Source organism: Neovison vison, chromosome 1, assembly GCF_020171115.1.
Source record: "Neovison vison isolate M4711 chromosome 1, ASM_NN_V1, whole genome shotgun sequence".
Classification (NCBI taxonomy): domain Eukaryota; kingdom Metazoa; phylum Chordata; class Mammalia; order Carnivora; family Mustelidae; genus Neogale; species Neogale vison.
In genome coordinates, this window is record NC_058091.1 from 109,156,719 (window position 1) to 109,177,319 (window position 20,601).

At 35.7% G+C, this 20,601-nt stretch overlaps 1 pseudogene; it reads right to left on the bottom strand.

The window, feature by feature from the left end:
• Positions 1–3,791: 3,791 nt before the first annotated feature.
• On the bottom strand, positions 3,792–19,103 carry LOC122902965 (annotated as a pseudogene).
• Between the last annotated feature and the right edge of the window lie 1,498 nt (positions 19,104–20,601).

The following is a 20,601-nucleotide window of genomic DNA, read 5'->3' on the forward strand; positions in this document are numbered from 1 at the left end:
CCACTAAATGTATCAATCAGATATTTCTGAAAAATTGTCTCAGCTTGTGATTAAATTGTTTTCTCAGTAGAATTAAAGTTTTAAATTTGCATTTTATGTTTTAAAGATGGTTTCTTTCCCATACAGCAGAAATTCTATTTTTTATATAAATCAGTCATATATCTTGAGAGAACATGTGTTGAATTAATTATATTTTGTGCCTTAAAATATGATAGGTGAGGTTTTTTTAAATTATGATAAAAAAACATTTGGAGTTTTGTAAATTGTAGATAATGCAGTAATCTTTATTTTCTTATTTCATTAATAAATAATGTGACAACTAATTACATCACTGCCATTCATTAAAGATAATTAGTGGAACATTTTTTTTTAAAACAAAATATTAGGTGATGGTAATACAAACATGATTAAACAACTAAGTGTAACATATCATTTTACTTCTATGTTTAAAAAGTCCACATGTGGGGCACCTGGGTTGCTCAGTGGGTTAAGCCTCTGCCTTCAGCTCAAGTCATGATCCCAGGGTCCTGGGATCGAGCCCTACATCAGGCTTTCCGCTCAGCAGGGAGCCTGCCTCTACATCTCTCTCTGCCTGCCTCTCTGCCTACTTGTGATCTCTGTCTGTCAAATAAATAAATAAAATCTTAAAAAAAAAAAAAAAAAGTCCACATGTAACAGTGGTCTCCTAAAACTTTCAGGAAAGTAGAAGTGGCTTCTCTACTTATAATTTCACCTGTTTGAAATTGAGAGCCAAATGACTTCTTATAGAAAAATTTCTAGTTTAATTATTTACTTATTTTAAGATTTTATTTGTTTACTTGAGAGACTGAGTGAGAGAGAGAATGAGCAGGGATGGGGAGACAGAAGGAGAGGGAGGGAGAAGCAGGCTCTGCTCAGTAGGGAGCCTTAAGTGGGGTTTAATCCCTGGTACTCCTGGGATTATGACCTGAGCCAAAGGCAGATGCTTAACTAAGCCATCCAGGTACCCCTTGGGTTTATATAAATACAGTGTTACAATTATTTCTATCTTTTAATAATTTCTACAGTTGCAATACATCAACTTACTCTTGGCCAAGTAGGAGCCACTGTGTTATGAATCAGTCAGAAAAAGGGAAACCAAATAACATGAAATAAAACACCCTAAATACCGTAAGATGCAAGTATAAGGAATTAGGTACCTAAAGAATTTCATCACAACAAATAAAAGTTCAGGATGAGAAACTTCTAACACACATTCAAAGAAGAATTAACACCAATTCTTTTCAAACTCCTCAAAGAAATAGAAGATGATAAAACATTTCCAAACTCATTTCTTGAGTTCCCCATTACCTTGAAAATAAAGCCAGATCAAGACATTGCAACAAAATAAGATCACAGACCAATCTGTCTTTTGAGAATAGATGTAGAAATTTTAAATAAAATACTAACAAAACCAATCCCACAGTACATGGAAAGGATTATACACCATTAACAAGTGGGTTTTATCCCAGCAATACAATGGTGGTTCAACATAAACAAATCAATGTAATCATATTAATAGAAGGGGAAAAAATACATGATCAACTCAGTTGATGTGAAGACTACAAAACAATGATGAAAGAAGTCTAAATAAATTGAAAGACATCCTGAGTTCATACACAGGAATTCTTAACATTGCTATGATGTCAATACTACCTAAAATAATCTACACATTCAATGCAATCCCTATCATATTTCAAAACTTTCATTTGTAGAAATGAAAAAGTCAATCCTCAAATTCATGTAGATCTGCAAGGGACCTCAAATAACCAAATCACTTTTGAAAAAAAGTTGGAAGATTTTCTTTTCCTGATTTCAAAACACCATCCAAAACTACTTAACAGAACATGGTATTGGCATAAGGCAAGAGCAATAGGATGGAACTGACAGCTCAGAAATAAACACATATATCTATGGCCAGCTGATTTCTAGTAAGAATGACAAGCTCACACAATGGGGAAAGAACAGTTTCTTCAACACAAGGTATTAGGAGAACTGAATTTCCATGCAAAAGAATGCAATTGATATCTACCTAACACATACAGAAAAAAATAACTCAAAATAGATCAATGGTATAAATATGAGAGCTAATCTAATGTAGGAGTAAATCTTGGTGACTCAGCTTTAGCAATGAATTTTTAGATATGATACCAAAACCAAATGGGAGAAAAGAAAAAAAAATAGATAAATTGAACTTTATCAAAATACAAATTTGGATATCAAAAGACATTATTAAGAAAGTGAAAAGACAACTTACAGAATGGGAGAAAATATTTGCAAATCATATATTTACTATCTAGACTATATTAATAATACTAATAAAGACTATTAACTTACTAAAAAAAGAACTCTTATAATTAAAAAAGAAGAAAAACCTTATTTAAAAATAATCAAATGGCTTAAACAGATATTCCTACAAAAATCATAAACATATGGCCAGGGGCACCTGGGTGGCTCAGACCTTAAGCTGCTGCCTTTGGCTCAGGTCATGATCCCAGGGTTCTGGGATCCAACCCTGGGTCTGGGTCTCTGCTCCACAGGAAGCCTGCATCTCCTTGTCCCACTCCCCCTGCTTGTGTTCCCTCTCTTGCTGTGTCTCTCTCTGTCAAATAAATAACTAAAATCTTAAAAAAAAAAATAAAATAAACAAATAAACAAATGTCCAATAATCACTCAAAAAGATATTTTAAATCATCATGAGTTATCACTTATACCTACTCGGATGACTATTAAATAAAATTAAAAAAACAGAAAGCAACAAGTGTTGGTGAGGTTCTGGACAAATTGTAACCCTTGTACTCTTAATGAGAATAGTACAGGCCTTATGGAAAACAGTCTGATGCTTTCTCCAAGAGCTAAACATTGAATTATCATATGATCCAGTTATTCCACTGCTGGGCATATACCCAACATAATTTAAATCAGAAACTCAAATAAATACTTGTATATCAGTGTTCATTGTAGCATTATTCATAATAGTCAAAAGATAACATCACAAAATTCATTAACAGATGAATGAATAAACAAACAGTGTGGTATATGTACACTATGAAATATTATTTATTCATAAAAATTATTTCAGGGACGAATCCTGAAAATGCTAGGTTAAAATAAATAAGCCAGAAACAAAAAGACAAATATGTGATTTCACTTACATGTGATATGTAGAAAGGTAAATTCTTAGAGACAGAAAATAGGTTAGAGATTGCCAGGGTCAGAGGGAAAGAGGTGTTACTGTTCGGTGGTCACAGAGTTTTCTTCTCTCTTTTGGGGGAGGAGCTGTCAAGAACTTTTATTTCCTGATTTAATCAATTTATTTATTTATTTAAGATTTTATTTATTTATTTGACAGAAAGACACATGAGGAGGATGAAGGAGGGGCTGAGGAACAAAAGGAGAGGGAGAAGTAAGTTTCCCACTGATCAGGGAGCTGGGTGTGGCACTTGAGCCCAGGATCCTGGGATTATGACCTTAGCCCAAAGCAGACAATTAACCGACTACATCACAGGCATCCCTATATCCTGCTTTTAAAATTGTCACCATCATGGACTTCTTAGATTCTTCTGTACCTTTGTCCCAGTGGCTCTTGGCGGTAGCTCCACACGCAGCTGCTCTCCTGCTCCTCCTTCTGCCCTTCTGGTTGCTCATTCATTCAGCCTGAGTTTGACAGATTAATTTGCTTTGTCCTTCCAACCTGTGGGAATAAGAACTGGACTTTTCTGGCTGGTGGAGTGTTCCTCATCAGCCAGTGTTCAAGCCCAGCCTATTACTTTTTAATTCTGCTTCCTCTTGGTTTTGGTGGCTTCAGCATCTTTCACATTCTAGACAAGAATGAGCTGTTTTAGAAAATTAAGCATGAGAATTCCCACCAAGGGCACTCATGAAGACAAAGTAAAACCAGAAGTAGCGTGGGCAGCCCAGCTCCCCATGCTGGAATCCGTCCTGGTGCTCTGTCAGTAAATAAGAGCACATCCCTGTAGATCTGATCCACAGAGAGTACAGGCTGTAAGACAAAACAGAGGGACTGCTAGTGGAGAAAGGCGGTCATCACCCATAGGCTAAGTGGTCTCCATAGGCAAGCTGTAATAGTCTCCATGCATATGTGAAGTTGTCACTCAGACTGTATCAGCTGTCTCCTGTAGCACAGGCTTTCCAAAGTTGGGAGAAGAAAGTTTGGTCTTGGGGCTCCTGGGTGACTTAGTTAAGAGCCTGCATTTGGCTCAAGTTATGATCTCAAGATCCTGGGATCACTATCCTGTCTCACTATCTATGTCAAACAAATGAATTAAATTTAATTAAAAAAAAATGAAAAAGAAAGAAAGCTTACTTTCCAAGAGAGTGTTTGTGGTAGAGGCTGAACCAGCCCTCAGTCACCATGTGAACAAACCCACATATTGCAAATCAGCACAGGGACAGCAGCTACTAAGTCCCTAAGGGGACCACAACAGTTACAACAATAACAGTTATAACAGCCATGTGGTTACAGCCAAGACCCCAGAGATGTAGAAGAAGCCAACCAGGAGATGCTGAGTAGGGCAGTCATTAGGCATAAAGTTGTCCAGCTCAGGTGCTGAGGCCAGTATGGGTGCAAGGGTCTGGTGTCAGTGGTAATGTCTTTGTAGGCTAATGGATGCAAAAAAGAGGAAAATGGGGTCATGGAGCTTCTGTTTGGGGTGATAAAACTATAAATATAGTGGTAATGACTACATCTGAAATAGATTGTGAATATAATTAATGCCACTTAGTTGTATGCTAAAAATGACTAATAGTTTTATGTAGATGATGATGATGATAAACATGATAGATGGATAGATAGACAGATGGATAGATAGCTGTACTATAAGTAAAATTAATCAGCAAATTTGGAAGTTTGGAAGAAAAATGTTCATGGAAAACCACTGTTGCTTTCAGGAAATTAGAAGACTACAGTGAACACTGAAAACTGCCTTTGATAATCACTGGTACCTGCAGCACTGACCTGAGTGACACACCTAAAAAATCCTGAAATTTAATGTAAACCTTACAATTGTATTATACATTAAAAAAAAAAAATCCATGTACTCACAAAGGGGAAAAAAAAAAAAAAAGTCTTCACACCTTCTGCTGCATCCCAATATTGCATCAGAATTCTATGGGAAAGAGTGCCTGGAAATTGTTACCAAATTTTTCTCCTATTTTGTAGATGGGATTGCAAAGGGCTACAGTTGATTTCAAGATGATAACAAAACAATGAGATAGTCCACGAGATTGTCAATTCAGTACCCAAATGTATTTTTTCATTTAAATTTAATCTGGGAATAAAAATAATAGCAACTGTATTACTTATCTTCTTAACATGATAGTTATTCTTTGTTTAATGAAGTGGTCATCACTTCTCTGAAAAGGAGGACCAAGAACTCTTTCGTCTTTTACCATTTGCTTCCTCTTCTAGATCAACCACAACCTACCCTTTGATAACCTATAACCTAGAGATTAAATTAGAAAGTTAACTAACGTCATCAACACCTTTTATAAAATAATAGGAAGCAGGTAAGAAGAAAAAACGTTATTTAATTAATTATTGGTTAATTTTTTTTTTGAGAGATTTTTTTTCTCCCTTTCTCACTTCTTTGGTTGAAACTGTGTTACATGGTCAGAAATAATGCTATTTTGTATATAAAGATGATGAGTACAATATTTAGTAATTTTACATATGATTGTGCAGGCCAAAGAATTATTGGCAGAATAGACAATCAGTACATAGATTAATTATTCTTTCCAGTGAGGACAAAGCATTAACCCTGCAACTCTAATATAATCAACCTGCTACTAGATGGTTGGCCAGTCCCTCCAGAAATGGTCATCAACATTGGTAAGATATATTTTGGTGAAGTGAAGCCCACATGCTCAAGCTCATGCAAAAAATTCACCTTTCTTGAGACCATTGAGCAATCAGGGAGATGTCTGGGGAAGAATTATTAATAGAAAGGGCTCTTTTGTACACATGATTATTGAAAATCTCTTCTGCTACTTGGGTGAGGACTCTCATAAAACACAGCACATACTCAGTGGTTCATTCATGGGACTCTATTCACATGATTCTTCTTTACAACACCTCATTAGTAATCTTGCCATTTGTTTCCTCCAAGTGGTTCTTCATGAAGTCAAACCACCAGCAACTGCTTATGAATAAATTCTTCTAGCTATGTCTCGCTATAGGCAGATTTGACAGGCAGACTACGTGCTAAAACTCTATTTATTAGAGTCATTCATTTTCTCACTGTTCTTCAGGACTCCCAAAGATGTGGGAAACAATGTTGTCCACAGTTAATTTTTATCTAGTGTCAAATACTGAATATAAGCAATTATAAATCAATCACCTTTTTCTTCTCATCAGTTCTTCACAAGAAAAATGTGTATCTGTGTGTGCATCTGTTCACACATGTGTATGTGTGTGGGCACGGACATGAACAAATGTGTTTTTTCCTCTGGGTTTTAGATTTGAGAACTTTGGTCTAGAGTAAGACAAATTAGGTAGTTCTCGAAAGCATGAAAACAGTGTCCAAAACTCTATATCGGATTACAAATATGTGGGCCGACAAATAGATACAAATTCCACTTCCTGAGAATTAAAGGAAGTGTTACATCTGGCTGAAGTTGGAAATGTGTATCTTACTCCTTTTCTTTACCTTACTTTAAAAAGGAAAAAGGAGAACAATAGCTTTCTTCTATTTAATCCTGTCTATGTTTGTTGGAGTAAAACCTGCAGAATTAAAGGAGTCCAATTTAGCAGTTTCCATATTACCTCACAGTTTAAATTAATATTGTACATTAATATAAATAAAAATAAAAAATAAAATAAAAACTAATTTAGATTAATATAAAATTCCTACTGAAAATAATATTGTGAAAAGTCAATTCTTTTAAAGTGAAGATGATTGTGTTAATTCATTTTGAAACTTTGCTGTACGTAGATAATATTTCCTTAGAAGAATATGGCATTCTTGTATTTTAACTTAGAAAAGATGTTTTCTTTTGAAAGAGTAGGTAAAGATAGGGGAAAAGAGAGAGCATTCAAAGTTGAATAAATATTGTCTTAACTTCGTCTTTTTGATATTGTTAAAGAATGATTGTTTTTACCCTCTTTAACATGGTTATGTGGAAACAACCCTGACTCCGTGAGTAAATAAGGCTGTGAGCCAAACTAAACATGTCTGCCTTTTTAAATATCATAAAAATTTTAAATAATGTTAGAAATTTTACCATGGAAATGGAAAATCTATTATATTTTGTTGTTGTTGTTTCCTGAGAAAATAAAGAGGATTTCTACTGGAAAAAATTGAGAGGTGGAAAAATATATGTGTGAGGGCTCAGGAACAATCCTGACTGGGCATGCTGAATCTCCCCTTTCTAGCAGGGTAATATTTGATCAGTTTTGCATTATCTGCAAAATAAGGATAATATATGTACTCTAAAATGTTATTTTGAGCATTTAATGATTTGAGTAAAAAACTATTTAATATATAGTAAGAAATTAAATTTGCCTGTTACATATTAAAATTCAATAAATGTTAGCTGATAATATTATGAGAGCTTTTGTTAGATTGAACGTAATTAAATATAATAAATTAAATATTTAAAAAATTACTCATAGTAAAGAATCAAAATCCATGTATTAGGCATGACATTTTTTTGTCCAGTATAATGTCATCAAATAGATTATATTCCATTGAAACTAAGGTCACGAGAAACACATACTTCTTCTTTGGAGGTACATTTATATGCCAAATCTGTGCCTTTAGTGATTTTTGTGCAGCAGATCAAAACAAGTATGGTTTAAAGTAGACAAATGACATTTTATGAAATCACAAAATGTGCCTTTAAACAGCATAATGGCTTTAATGCATTTTAATTAGCTATCTGGCAAATCAACAGATGTACATGACCAAGCTTGCATAATTTATCTACTAACAATAACGTTGGTCCTTTTTAAGAGCTTGTAACACTGCCTGCATTAACGCTCTTAATACATCATTGATTTCTGGCCTAACAATTTGCAATAGTTTTAAAAACAGTACCATTTTGAAAATGTCAATAAAATGTATGTTTTCCTTAATCTATGCAGATGCATAGTCTGGTACAAGTAATTTCTCAGAATTAATGTTAAGGTCTGTCAAAGGATATGTCACAACTTGGAGTTTTTGTAGATAATGAGTTATAATCTATACCAGAATCTAAATGTCCCAATTTATTTGATCTTTTCTCAAGGAATCATTTTTATTCATGAAGTTGTATAACATATTGGTTTAAGGGTCACACCCCGGTGGCAGATTGCCCACAATTAAATACTGCTTCTAGCACTTCCTGGCCGTGTGACCTTGGATAACTTATTTAACCTTACCAAGGCTCTGTTTCTTCCATGTGTAATGTTTGGTAAATAAAAATAACTTTCTGCTGGGTTGTTGTAAGGAAGAAAAATTGTATAGGCATGGTGGTTCTTCAGTTAAGAATTTATTTGGGGGGCACCTGGGTGGCTCAGTGGGTTAAAGCCTCTGCGTTTGGCTCAGGTCATGGTCCTTGGGTCCTGGGATCGAGCCCAGCATTGGGCTCTCTGCTCAGCAGGGAGCCTGCTTCCCTTCCTCTCCCTCTGCATGTCTCTCTGCCTACTTGTGATCTCTGTCTTTCAAATAAATAAATAAAATCTTAAAAAAAAAAGAATTTATTTGGTCTTAAACTTGTTCATTCAATGAACTTTAATCTTATTTTTTGTCAAATACAAGAAAAAGGAATTTTTTTTAAACAGTATATTTTATTATTTTATCATTGAATCTTGGAGAGATCTATTGTGACATTGCTTCATTCAGGAGGTAGAGTAGTGTTGATTAGTAGTAATTCTTCTGGGAGTTTCCCTAGTATAATCAGAAACTTGCCCCTGTACTCAGAGGGAAGGGTGAGACCAAAGAAAGGCATAGGCCACTCTGCTGGTAGGCAACAGTTCTAGTAAGCAAAGAAAACGTACATGCAAGGCTTGTCTTGGGTGGCAGCAAGACAAAAGGATACCCACACCTGTCCACTGCCTCCTAAAAGTTTATCAAGAGGCCTTACATGGGTTTTGTCACAAACAGCATACAGGTGTTCTCTACACTATACCACTATCTCAAGGCTACGTCCTTGAAGCAGCCTCTAGGTGTGGGGAAGGTAAGCAGAACCCGTGTTCCAAGGAGAAGGGGATAAAGAGGCTCTGAATGCCTAGGTTCAGGTCATGGGTCAGTCAGTAGTTAATGGCCTTTTGATGATGTTCTCCAACACTGCAATCTTCAGGACCAGCTCTTATAAAATCATGTTTCTTTTTTCTGTAGTGGTTTCTGAGTAGTCAGCAAGGGGTTTCATTAGCAGGGTGGTAGCGCATGTGGAGGCTCTGTCTGCCTGCATCGGGGGCACATGCCCCAGCAGCAAAGCAGGCACATGCAAGAGAAAACGCAGATTAAGACAATAGTTCCCCAAATCACTGACAGCTTCTCCCACCATGAGCCCTAGGATCCAAACCCTTGATTTATTAAATCCCTTAGGCTGGGGGTTGGATCACTCAGGGCCTTCCTTTGTGTCCATATGACTTCATAAAGATGATTCATTGCAGACTCATCAGGTATGAACACATTCTATTTGGATAATGGTGCAAGTGTTTCCTTGTGAAGCAGTAATAAAGTTAAAGGCCATTTTATTTTGGAGGACAGCTTTTCGCATCAGAAACATTTCAGTGTTCAACAAGGAGAGACTTTGTTGGCTATCATTTAAGACTTGCTGGGTGAATTAATGAGGGATTTTAAATGTGTTATAATGTCCTCTAAGCCAGTGGAGGTAACAAAGACAGAAGTCAGGTGATAATTCAAAATAGAATATTTCCCCCCAACCCCAGCCTTGTAGGGAAGGAAGTTGATAGCTTTAGTAATCTGACCAAGTTGTATATACCATATGAGTTGGGTGTAGGAACAGCACCGTCAAGTGTAAGGAGATGGCATGGGGTGAGATATGCCACACCAGGACCCCATCTGTTCCTCCTTCAACCGCACATTTTCCATAGCATGCATAGTGTGTTTCAATAGATCCAGTTTGCAGGAAGACAATGGGATCCCAGGGGAGACTGAGTAGTTCCCCCCACCCAGAGTTGCAAATTAATTCACCCATCCCAGTAGGATGTCCCATTGCAAATTCCAGTAGAAAATTCTTTTTGTGGGTGTATGGGGCTTGGTGTTCTCAGCAGGATAGTGTGTGGATTTACCAAGAGAGTTGGGGCAATAGTTGTTAATCACAATTTCCATACCTTTGCAGTATTGTGTGTCTGGGAAAGGGCCTCTAGTCTGGCATATGAAGAAATAGGCTGTACTAGTTGAACATTCAAATATATTAAAACATGGAATAGTTTTTAGCTCACACACCCAAGGTGGCTTTACCCATTAACAATTTAATTGGCTGTTTTAATGGCCAGGACTTAAGTGTAATCACCAGCCAGCCCAGTTTGAGCTCAGCTCACTGTCTGCTGCACTGGGTGCTGTGTGAGAGCCTCTATCTAGAGGTGTGCTTTGTATACAGGTAGGAGCTGTTATTCTGCCGAGTTATGTCAGGTGTTTGCCCCCTTTTGGAGCTGGAACCAAAATCCCAGGGGTATTCTCCCCTTTAGTTGTTTTTGCCACAGTGCCCAAATCATACTTTCTGGAGTCAAAGCACATCTAAGTCAAATGGTAGCTTAGGAGAATCCGCAGCTTAAATCTATTTCATTAGTATTTTTGCCTTCTCAAAGGTGGCCATTGCTCTGATCCTTCGTCTCACGTGTGCCTATAGAGCACAACAGAGTCTCTCAGTTCAAGCAGGAGCCTGTGTCAAACAATGAGGCAAACAGTTAAGGTACTGCAGGTAGGAGATACCACCGGGACCGACATCAGCTGACACCCCGGAACTGATAATGAACAGAACCGGAGAAGGTCTACGGAGACCCAAAACTGATTAAATCCCTTTAAAAGGGAAGATTTTTGGGAGCAAACAGTCAGACTCTTCAGACCTGACCCTGTATGTCTGACCACTTAAAAAAGGCAACTACTACTGAAGGCTTTGCCTGACTGATCTCCCAACAGAATCGAGGTCCTTCCCTGCTGGAACATAAGCGGCAGTAAGGGCCCAACAGACCCAACCCTTATCTCAACTTCATGTCCACAGTCTGACTTGGCATTTAATTCGTTAACTTCCTGCACTTTCAGTTATCTTGTTTGTGGTGTGGCTCGTCTTCTGTCCTGCTCTGTGTGCTGTGTAAGAAGCCAAGTTTAATCACATGGTGAATTGTCACTGAGTTTGGAATCCCAAACCTGCTTTCGAATTTAGCAAAAAAAGATTTAACTTTGTTTTGTGATTGAAGAAAGCTGACGTTGTGGAACGACACAACTCATGTATATACCTTCACAGTGTGCTCATGAGACTACCCCTTCTTTACCAGGTGGTAAGAGAGATGGACACTCTGTAGTAAAAGTCTTCCAAAAGTCCGAAATTCCTAGGCAGGCTTCTAATTATTTCACATTCTTAGAGGTTGAATAAGCTTGCATATTATCAATCACAGCTTTTGTGACATGTGTCTTATCCTACCAGACATCCAAAATCTTATGGCAGTGTCTGGGCCTTGGATTTTGGGGGGTTTATTGCCCATTTCTTTCCTTGTAGATGTACTAGCAAAGCCTGCAGGGTGTCCTGCAGCAAAGGCAAATCTTTATATGTTAACATTATATCATCAATGTAATGCATCCATTATCGAGTAGGGATAGGAGTTACATGGAATTCTCTGTACTCTCTGCTCAGTTTTGTTGTGAACCTAACAGTGCTTTTAAAAAAAGTCTATTAAGAAGAAAAAAAAAAAAGGTAAAAGAAAAGAACTGAGTTCTCCATTTACATTCTTCTTTTCAGTTACCACTAAATCTTTGCGTTCATCTCAGGCAGTACTTAATATTGTACGATAGGAAAATAAAATAGCCTGGAATAACTTCTAAATGACTAGGTATTAAGTTGCACTCTAAGAGCAATCAGTGAGCATGAAGTTGTGGGTTACTATTGTGTTTCCTAGTATACTATACTACTTACATAAAATGAGCTGCATCAGAGAAACAGCACTGAACCAATTCACCTTTTGAGATCCTGAAGGACACATCCTTATGTACCTAGTGGGCAATGCAGAAGAAATTGCAAAAAGTGTTCAGGTTAAGATTGAACAGAATTAAGGTTTTTGATTTTTAATTAAAATCAAATTTAATCAAAATTAATTAAAATCAAAATTAAGAATTGTGATTTCAATTCCTTTAGAATTTTTTAACTCACAGAATCAAAATACTTTGATTTTTATCTTTTAATTCTTCTCAGTCCTTGGGTTTTGACTTGCAAGGTAACCTTGATTTCTCCCCGGAACTTTGATAATGAAGTGTATAAACCAAATGTGTGGCTTCTCTGTTACTTGCATGTTATTTTTGACATGGCTGTAACATTTGATTATTGGAGTGTATTTGTGATAATGTTCTTTTTCATTGTAGATAAAACAGGTGATTAGGAAAAGGCAAATAGATTTCTTTGGGGACCTGAAATAAAATAGTGGATGAGATTTCAAGTTTGGGTTCAACATGTCCTTATAGTAGATATAGCTCTTTTGTTGTTTGATCCATGAAGAAAAAATAATCCACTGCTTAAAAGCAGTTCTGCGGATATATACAAAGGGAAAACAGTTTGTAAAATGTGAACATAGTCATGAAGACTGGAGATTGATAGACTGCTGTTACCCTACCTACGGTTAATCACTGTATTTCTGGTCGAACATCAGTTTAAGGTGTAACCCAAAGGGTTGAACGGGCAGAGATTTAGAAATGATAAAAAAGAAAAATTCTTAGGACAATTCCTTACAGGTAATTGCTCTTAAGAAACTTTAGGCGCGGGGCACCAGGGTGGCTCAGTGGGTTAAAGCCTTTGCCTTTGGCTAAGGTCAGGATCCCAGGGTCTTGGGATCGAGCCCCACATGGAGCTCTCTGATCAGCAGGGAGCCTGCTTCATCCTCTCTCTCTGCCTGCCTCTCTGCTTACTTGTGATCCCCATCTGTCAAATAAATAAATAAATAAATAAAATCTTTAATTAAAAAAAAAAACCTAAAAAAAAACAAAACAAAACTTTAGTCGTTTGTTAAACTGTCTTTGAAAGACTTTTGATTCTGCATCTGTTGCTAGATCTTCAAATCCACAGTGTAGGTCATCAGAAAGTAAAGAGGAATATAGAGTAGAGGGGATCAAATGCAGTATGCATGCACATTCATGAACTGGAGCCCCATAAAAAAAAGAAGTAAAACTTGTGTCAATTTTGTTGTTTCTTACCTTGATGACTACCATGTCCTATAGGAACCAGAACCCTTCATCACAGAACTGACTTCTCACTCTCTATTTATTTATTTATTTTAGTTTTTATTTAAATTCTAGTTAGTTAACAGATAGTGTAGTATTGGTTTCAGGAGTAGAATTTCCTGATTCATCACTTATATATAATACCCAGTGCACATCACTCACTCCTGATTCAGTGGTGGGAAAGCTGAAGGAGGATCTATGGGGAGGTGCACGTGCAGGCTTAGTCACTGCTTTAAGTCAAGGACATGAGTCAGTAGGTTAACGACAGTGTGTGTGAGTTACCAAATGACTTTTGCTTCCCTCTACACTCATAATCTCATGATTCTTTCTGTGTCTCACCCTTATAAGAAATGCAGTAGGAAATTCTGAGAAGTAAAAGAGTTCAGCATAGCAAGCTAACATATTACAGAGCTATCACACTATTTTTTCCCCCTCAAAGAGGAGAAACTCTTTCTTTGAGACTCATCTTTGGCTGATTGACCAAATCCTTTTACTCTTCCCATACTTAGGGGTAGGCTAAGTTACCTTGTGATGGTGGTAGCACTTATTTATGTTTCTGGATTTAGAAAAACTCATCTGTACAGATTTTGAAAATAGAAAAAACAAAATTCAGCCCATTAGAGGCAATGACCTAGGGAAAAAATACCTATTTTGTTCACTCCATCTATTCTCTAGTAGGCTGTCTACAGGTCTAGACAGTAAATGGTTCGTGAGTCCACTTGGCTTTCACACCTAAGCCAAATTCTCCAATATGCTTTACATCAGAAATAGAACTTCCATTTTGTTTCTACATTTTTTAGAGTTAAGTGTTTTATTTCTTATAGAAATTGGGAGGGGAAGAAGGATGGCATTTATTGGGTCTTCAATGTTATAATGGATGAATAGAATGTTCAAAATTATAACACGTGTACTAAAATATAATTAAATTTCTTTAAAAATTATATTCTTTTAAAGGTGAAACTTACATTTTTGGACCAATCTTGGCATTAGAAACTTGCCTTGAATAGTCAGTTCAGATTTCTGGCTATAATATCCTGAAGGATTATTTAAAGTTTTGCTAAATTATAAATAAAAGATATATTTTTGAAAATGCTCATCTTATATCCTGAAATGAGAACTGTGCAAATTATAGCACACACACACACACACACACACACACACAAACACACACACACACACACACGTATATGGATATGTTTTTCATTGCTATAATTAATACTACCCCATGATATCCAGTATTTCAGCGTAAGGTTGTAGCTGCTATAATGGTAGAGAATAACAATGTCATACTATTGCTATTTGTGCTTCAAAAACCAAAACTCTGGTATATTTAGTAATATCTTTAAGAAAATTTGTATAAAATCTTATTTTGCTCCTGATTAAAATCCCCTGACCCTGGAGAAATATCACTGGAGTATATGGAAATACACTGGCATTCAGAAGGGATATACAACTTGGTCTTCCAAAACTGAGCCGCAGGAGGTATACTCTTAAGATACCCTGGGTGCCCCAGTCCTTAAGTGTCTACCTTTAGCTCAGGTCATGATCACAGGGTCCTGGGCTCAAGTCCCACAACGGGCTCCCTGCTCAGTGGGAAGGCTGCTCTCCCTCTCCCTCTGCTGCTACCCTGCTTGTGTTCTGTCCTTCTCTCTGTGTCTCTCTCTGTCAAATAAATTAATAAAATATTAAAAAATAAGATACGCTGGGTTTCTAGTAGATGTAGAATAATATGCCTGTGCCCATTTCCTGCATCTGAAGTTCTGGGATATAACATAATATGAAGACACTAATGTAATATGAAGACACTAATGTGATTATGAACAACAGAGATAGCAGTATGAGACAACTAGCTAAAAACACCCATAATAAATATAGAATATCACAAAATAACATTTCCTTATGAAGTGGATTATCTAAATTAATAAGATCACACCACTAACTTTAACAGTAATGTTTAATATAATAATCAAGTACAAAGTTTTACTACAATCAGAGAATGCTTATATAAAGGGAAATATAAAATAAAACATGATATGGGAAGGAGTAAAATGCCTACTAGACTTGGAAATACTGGTAAAAAAAAAAAGTTAAGGGGATCAGATTTAGGTGAAATTATGATTTTAAATCATGGACATGGGGTCGCTAGGAAAGACACTGTTAAAAACCTGAGCTTGTTTATGAAAGCATATGAGAAAAGTGGCTATGCATGGCACTCTTTCTCTGGCAATTCTACTGTGCAGTGGGGAGAATGGAGCATCACTGGTTGAGGACTATGTCTAGGTAAAAGGCCTGAAATGGGCTATAGGCTGGCATAGAGCATGTGGCAGATAAAAAGATTTCTACATGACTGGTTTTGAAATACAGAAAAGCCAGGAAGGTAAGTGCTTCGAAATGGATTCGACCTTGTGTAGAGAGTCCAGCTGACCAAATGCAATGATTCTACTTTCAGCTTTGACCCTGAATGCTTATATATAATTCCACATGATTAATATTGATACATAATTACAAGAGGGAATAAATAAGTGATATGGACGTCTCAGTGGAAGACAGAGAAAACTTCAAAGACAAGTGGACCCGATGATGCTTGTAAAGAGTCATTTCCTGATTATAGAAATCCAGAAGGACTCCAATTACAGTTTTGCCTAAGACAATGACAATCACAATCTTTCTTCAAAACTTCCCAAGTTTTGTGAATTTCATAGTAACATTTTAATGTATTGTTATTAATTATTATTGTTATTATAACTTGTTTCTATCGCTTATTAATTAAACAAGGACTGTAAGTAAGAAGTTGATAGTCAATATAGTCATAGCAGCTAGTCAGCAGAAAATAGATAAATGTAAGATACTTGGAAGCGGTTATTGTGTTAAGATGTAATAAAAAAATAATGACATAGCCACCCATAGCCTGGAGTTAAAAAAAAAAAAAAAAGCACTTAATTTTCAGAGAGAAAAAAATAAGATTATGCAATATCTTCTAATTATCTGAGACCTTGTACTTACCGAGAAAAATATTCTGTGATCAATATATATGCTAACACAGACCAATTAATAAAGTATGCGGTGATTCAAGTTTAAGAAACTAGAATTCTGAGTTACATCTGTCCTAAGCTACACCCTCTTGGACACGCCCAAAAAACTCCCTTTCCTTATGCCATTAAGAAAAATTGGTAGAGAAAGGCCAGAATCTTTGAAAAATAATCTTTGTAGAGTTTTTTCCCCCCACGTTGGGAATATAGGAGATAAAGCTTGGTGTCATAAAGAGTCTCTGATACCAGCAGAAACAGAAAGAAACTGAGACACTTGAGTCCATTCACTGTATTTATCTGATCAATTTCAATGTGTATAAGGTTAATATAATAAGCAACGAAGTAAGCCTGCTACATGGAACTCAGCAAGCAGTTTACATACTGTGTACTTTAGATATGGTTAATTAATCATAGAGCTCTCAGGAAAGAAATCAACAGGCAACCCATTCACAGAGCTACCACAAAATTGGCATAAACTGAGAAAAGTACAAGGTATCCATGCCTTTGGAAAATAAATTTAATCTAACTGCCACCATATATAGTCGTGGGCTCTCACGCAGGTCTGTGTCACTGGCACAGAGCTGTGAATGAAGTCTTTGTACCCTTGAAGGAAGCCTGCTCTAACACTACACTCAGTAATTGTTGAATGTTCTTTGTAGTCATTTCCAATACAATCTGCACTTAGTTTCCAAGGCAACTGTAGACTAGGAAAAGCAAAATATCCAAATATCTCAAGGATTATTAAATCCTGGAGCTAACAATAATTTCAGGGAATATAAAAACATTTTAGCCAAATGTTTGTACTGAGTTGGTACTCAAGAATGCCATGGGATAAATGAAGTTATAATCAAATTTTGTATCATATTAGGGCTCTTGAAATTCTAAACATAATGGTTGTTTTTTATTTTGGAAATCATGTAGAATTGCTATTGTTTCTCTCTCAAATAGCTGGTGAATTTACCAGTAAAGCCATAGGGCATGAAGTTTTCTTTTTTGGGAAGTTTTTCATACAAATTCAATTCCTTTGTTAGACTAGCTGTGCTATCTATTTCTCTTTGAGTGATTTTGGGAGTTCAGTCTTTTAGGAATAGACCAATTTATCTAAGTTATGATATTTGTTTGCACAGAACTTTTCATATTTGTCAGATTTTATCTTTTTAATATCTGTGGAATGTGTATAATATGCCCTCCTTTGATTCTTGATGTTGGTAGGCTTTATCTTTATTCTTTTTTTTTTTTCCTAAGTTGAGATAGAGTTTGTTAATTGTGTCTGATCTTAGGGAAAAAAAAAAAATTCAGTCTTTTATTATCAAACATAATATCAGCTGTAATTTTTTTATGGATTTTCTTTAACAGAGAAATTTCCCTTTTATTCCTTTTTTTGAGTGTTCGATTTGGTCAAATATTTTTCATACATTTGTTAGGATGATAATGTGTTTTTTGTCCTTTTCCCATCAATTTGTCATTTTATGTTAATTGATTCTCAAATGTTTAACCAATCTTGCATTTGTAGGATAAAACCCACTGATAAAGTTTTTTTTGAAAAATATTTCAAAAATTGGTATTATTTACTTTTTAGTTGTTTGATAGGATTTGCCAGTTAAAGCACTTTTTGTTTTTTAAAAGATTTTTAAAAAATATTTTATTTATTTATTTGACACAGAGAGAGAGATTTATTTGACAGACCGCGATCACAAATCGGCAGAGAGGCGGGCAGAGAGGGAGGGGGACCAGGCCCCCTGCTGAGCAGGGAACCCAAGGTGGGACTTGAGCCCAGAACCCTGAGATCATGACCCAAGCCAGAGGCAGAGACTTAACCCACTGAACCACTCAGAAGCCTCTGCTTTTTAGAAGATTTTTAGTTATTCCTTTGCCACCCTCGCCCCTCCCTCTTGCTCTTGCTATCTGTATCAAAGATCGCTGATTTGAATTTCCATTTATATAATACCTTAAGAATAAATTGAGATTTTTAGAGAACCGAAGTTGTAATACCTACTTTGAAGTTTCTGATTTATTTTTCATGTTATTGTTTTTGTTTTCTTCAAGCAAGACATCAGCATCTATAACCAGAAGTACTTGAGAACTGTTGTTTTAATATTTTTCATTTTAGAAGTCTTTCAGCTTTACAGAAAAATTGTAAAACAATTTTACAATTGTGAGGCACTTCCCATGTAAACCATTATCACTACCTTACTAGTATAATACATTTGTAACAATTAATGAACCAATATCTATTGACACCTTATTGTTAACTGAAGCATATACTTTATTGATATTTATTTCGTTTTTACCTAATGTCCTTTTTGTCCTTAGTATCTTGATGATCATGTTCCAAGATCCCAGTTAGGATGTTACATTGCATTTAGTTTTCATGAGTCCTTATACACTTCTTGGCTGTGACAGTTTCTCAGACTTTTCTATTGTGTTTTTGTTTTTGTTTTTGTTGGTCAAATGTTTTATAAAATATTTTTCATTTAAGATTTTTCTCATTTTTCCTCATGATTAGATTGAGGTTATAAATTTTGGTGAATACTACAGAGGTAAAGGGTCATTCTCATTGTATCAATGGTACATAGCACCATCATGACTTACCATTGTTCATACTCATGCTTATTACGTGAGTGGTGTACTGCCTTTCCGATTTCTCCACTGTAAAGTTCATCTTCCCTCCTTATACAGTATCCTCTTTGGAAGGAAGTCACTATGTAGAGCCACACGGAGGCAGTGGGAAATTATGCCCCACTATATTGAGTATGGAATATCTTCATAAATAATTTAGAATTTTTCTGCATGGAGACTTGTCTATTTTCCTCATTCATTTATTCAATCATTCAGCTATATCATTATGGACTCATGTACATTTATTTGTACTTTGTTTTATTTCTCAAATTATTCCAGCCTTGGCCATTGAAAGCTCTTACATTTTTTTTTAATTTAATACATTAAAAAGGGATAAGTTTGGAGGTAATTAAAAAGAAGGACCATATTCTATATATTAAACTACCATGTAGGATAGTCAGTGAACTCAGGACAGGTGTTGCTGCAATTTAAGTGACTCTCCTAAAATGTAGACCTCTTGAGATGGAACTGAACGTATATAGAGCAACAAATAATGATGCAACTCTAAGTTATCTTAATTTCAAGGAAATAGTAGATTCTGCTTGACCCGCGAGTTCTATTTTTTTTTCCTATGAGGAAAATTACTAATTATCCAAAATAATTTTAAAGTATCCATTATTTTCCTTCACATACTGAACCAAAGAAAGACTTAGAATGAGTGCATATGAAACCAATTAAATTTGACAATGTTTGTTTCTTCTCCAGCATTTATAGAGTCCTCTATTAAACAAAATTAAAAGATGAAAGATATTAAAAATTCAATCTTCATCTTGCTTCTGATATTCTCTCAAAGTTTTTTGTCCTTGTTCACATGTTGTAATTGGTGGCAGGCAGAATTTCCAGTCATTATATAAGAAGCAAATAGACAAAGAAGTTTATTAAATTTAACTGAACATACTGCAGGTTTCCATAGGAAAAAATGTATTTTGTCATCAGAAGTAATTTTAAATTTTGAGTCAGTCTCTCTACCTTTAAAATGGATACTTTAAAATTATTTTGAATAATTATTAAATTCCTTCACAAAATGTGCCCCCTTCCCAGATTTAATTAAATGTATGTCATAATTTCTTCTCTTTCACATGAGGTAAAATATAACTCAAAGTGTTTGAAACATACTACCTTTATCTTTATCAAGCTGTGAATTTACCCTTGGGCTATTTGGCACCATTTTTATCTTTTCAGAAGTAACATCTCTTCATGACATCTCTAAATGCTTTTTCAGATGTTTCCAAAAGGTGACAAATGATTGCAATGATAACATAAATTCTCCCTTGTCTTCTTGCTTCTACTATGCTGGATCAATGATAGTTGAAATAGAGAAAAGTTAAAAGGTCTCCAGGACCTTTTGTTTTCTGTGTGGGAGAGTGAAGAGAGTTCTTGGGTCATTTGGAGTTAGTTTTCTGGAACAAAATGAAATAATCAGAGAAGGATAAGCCTCTTTAAAAAAACGCACAAACAAAAATACAATGAGAAGGCAAAAGTTGATAGAGGTTGGGAGAAAATAAAATATTTTTTGGGAAAATTATGAGAAAGGTGACTAG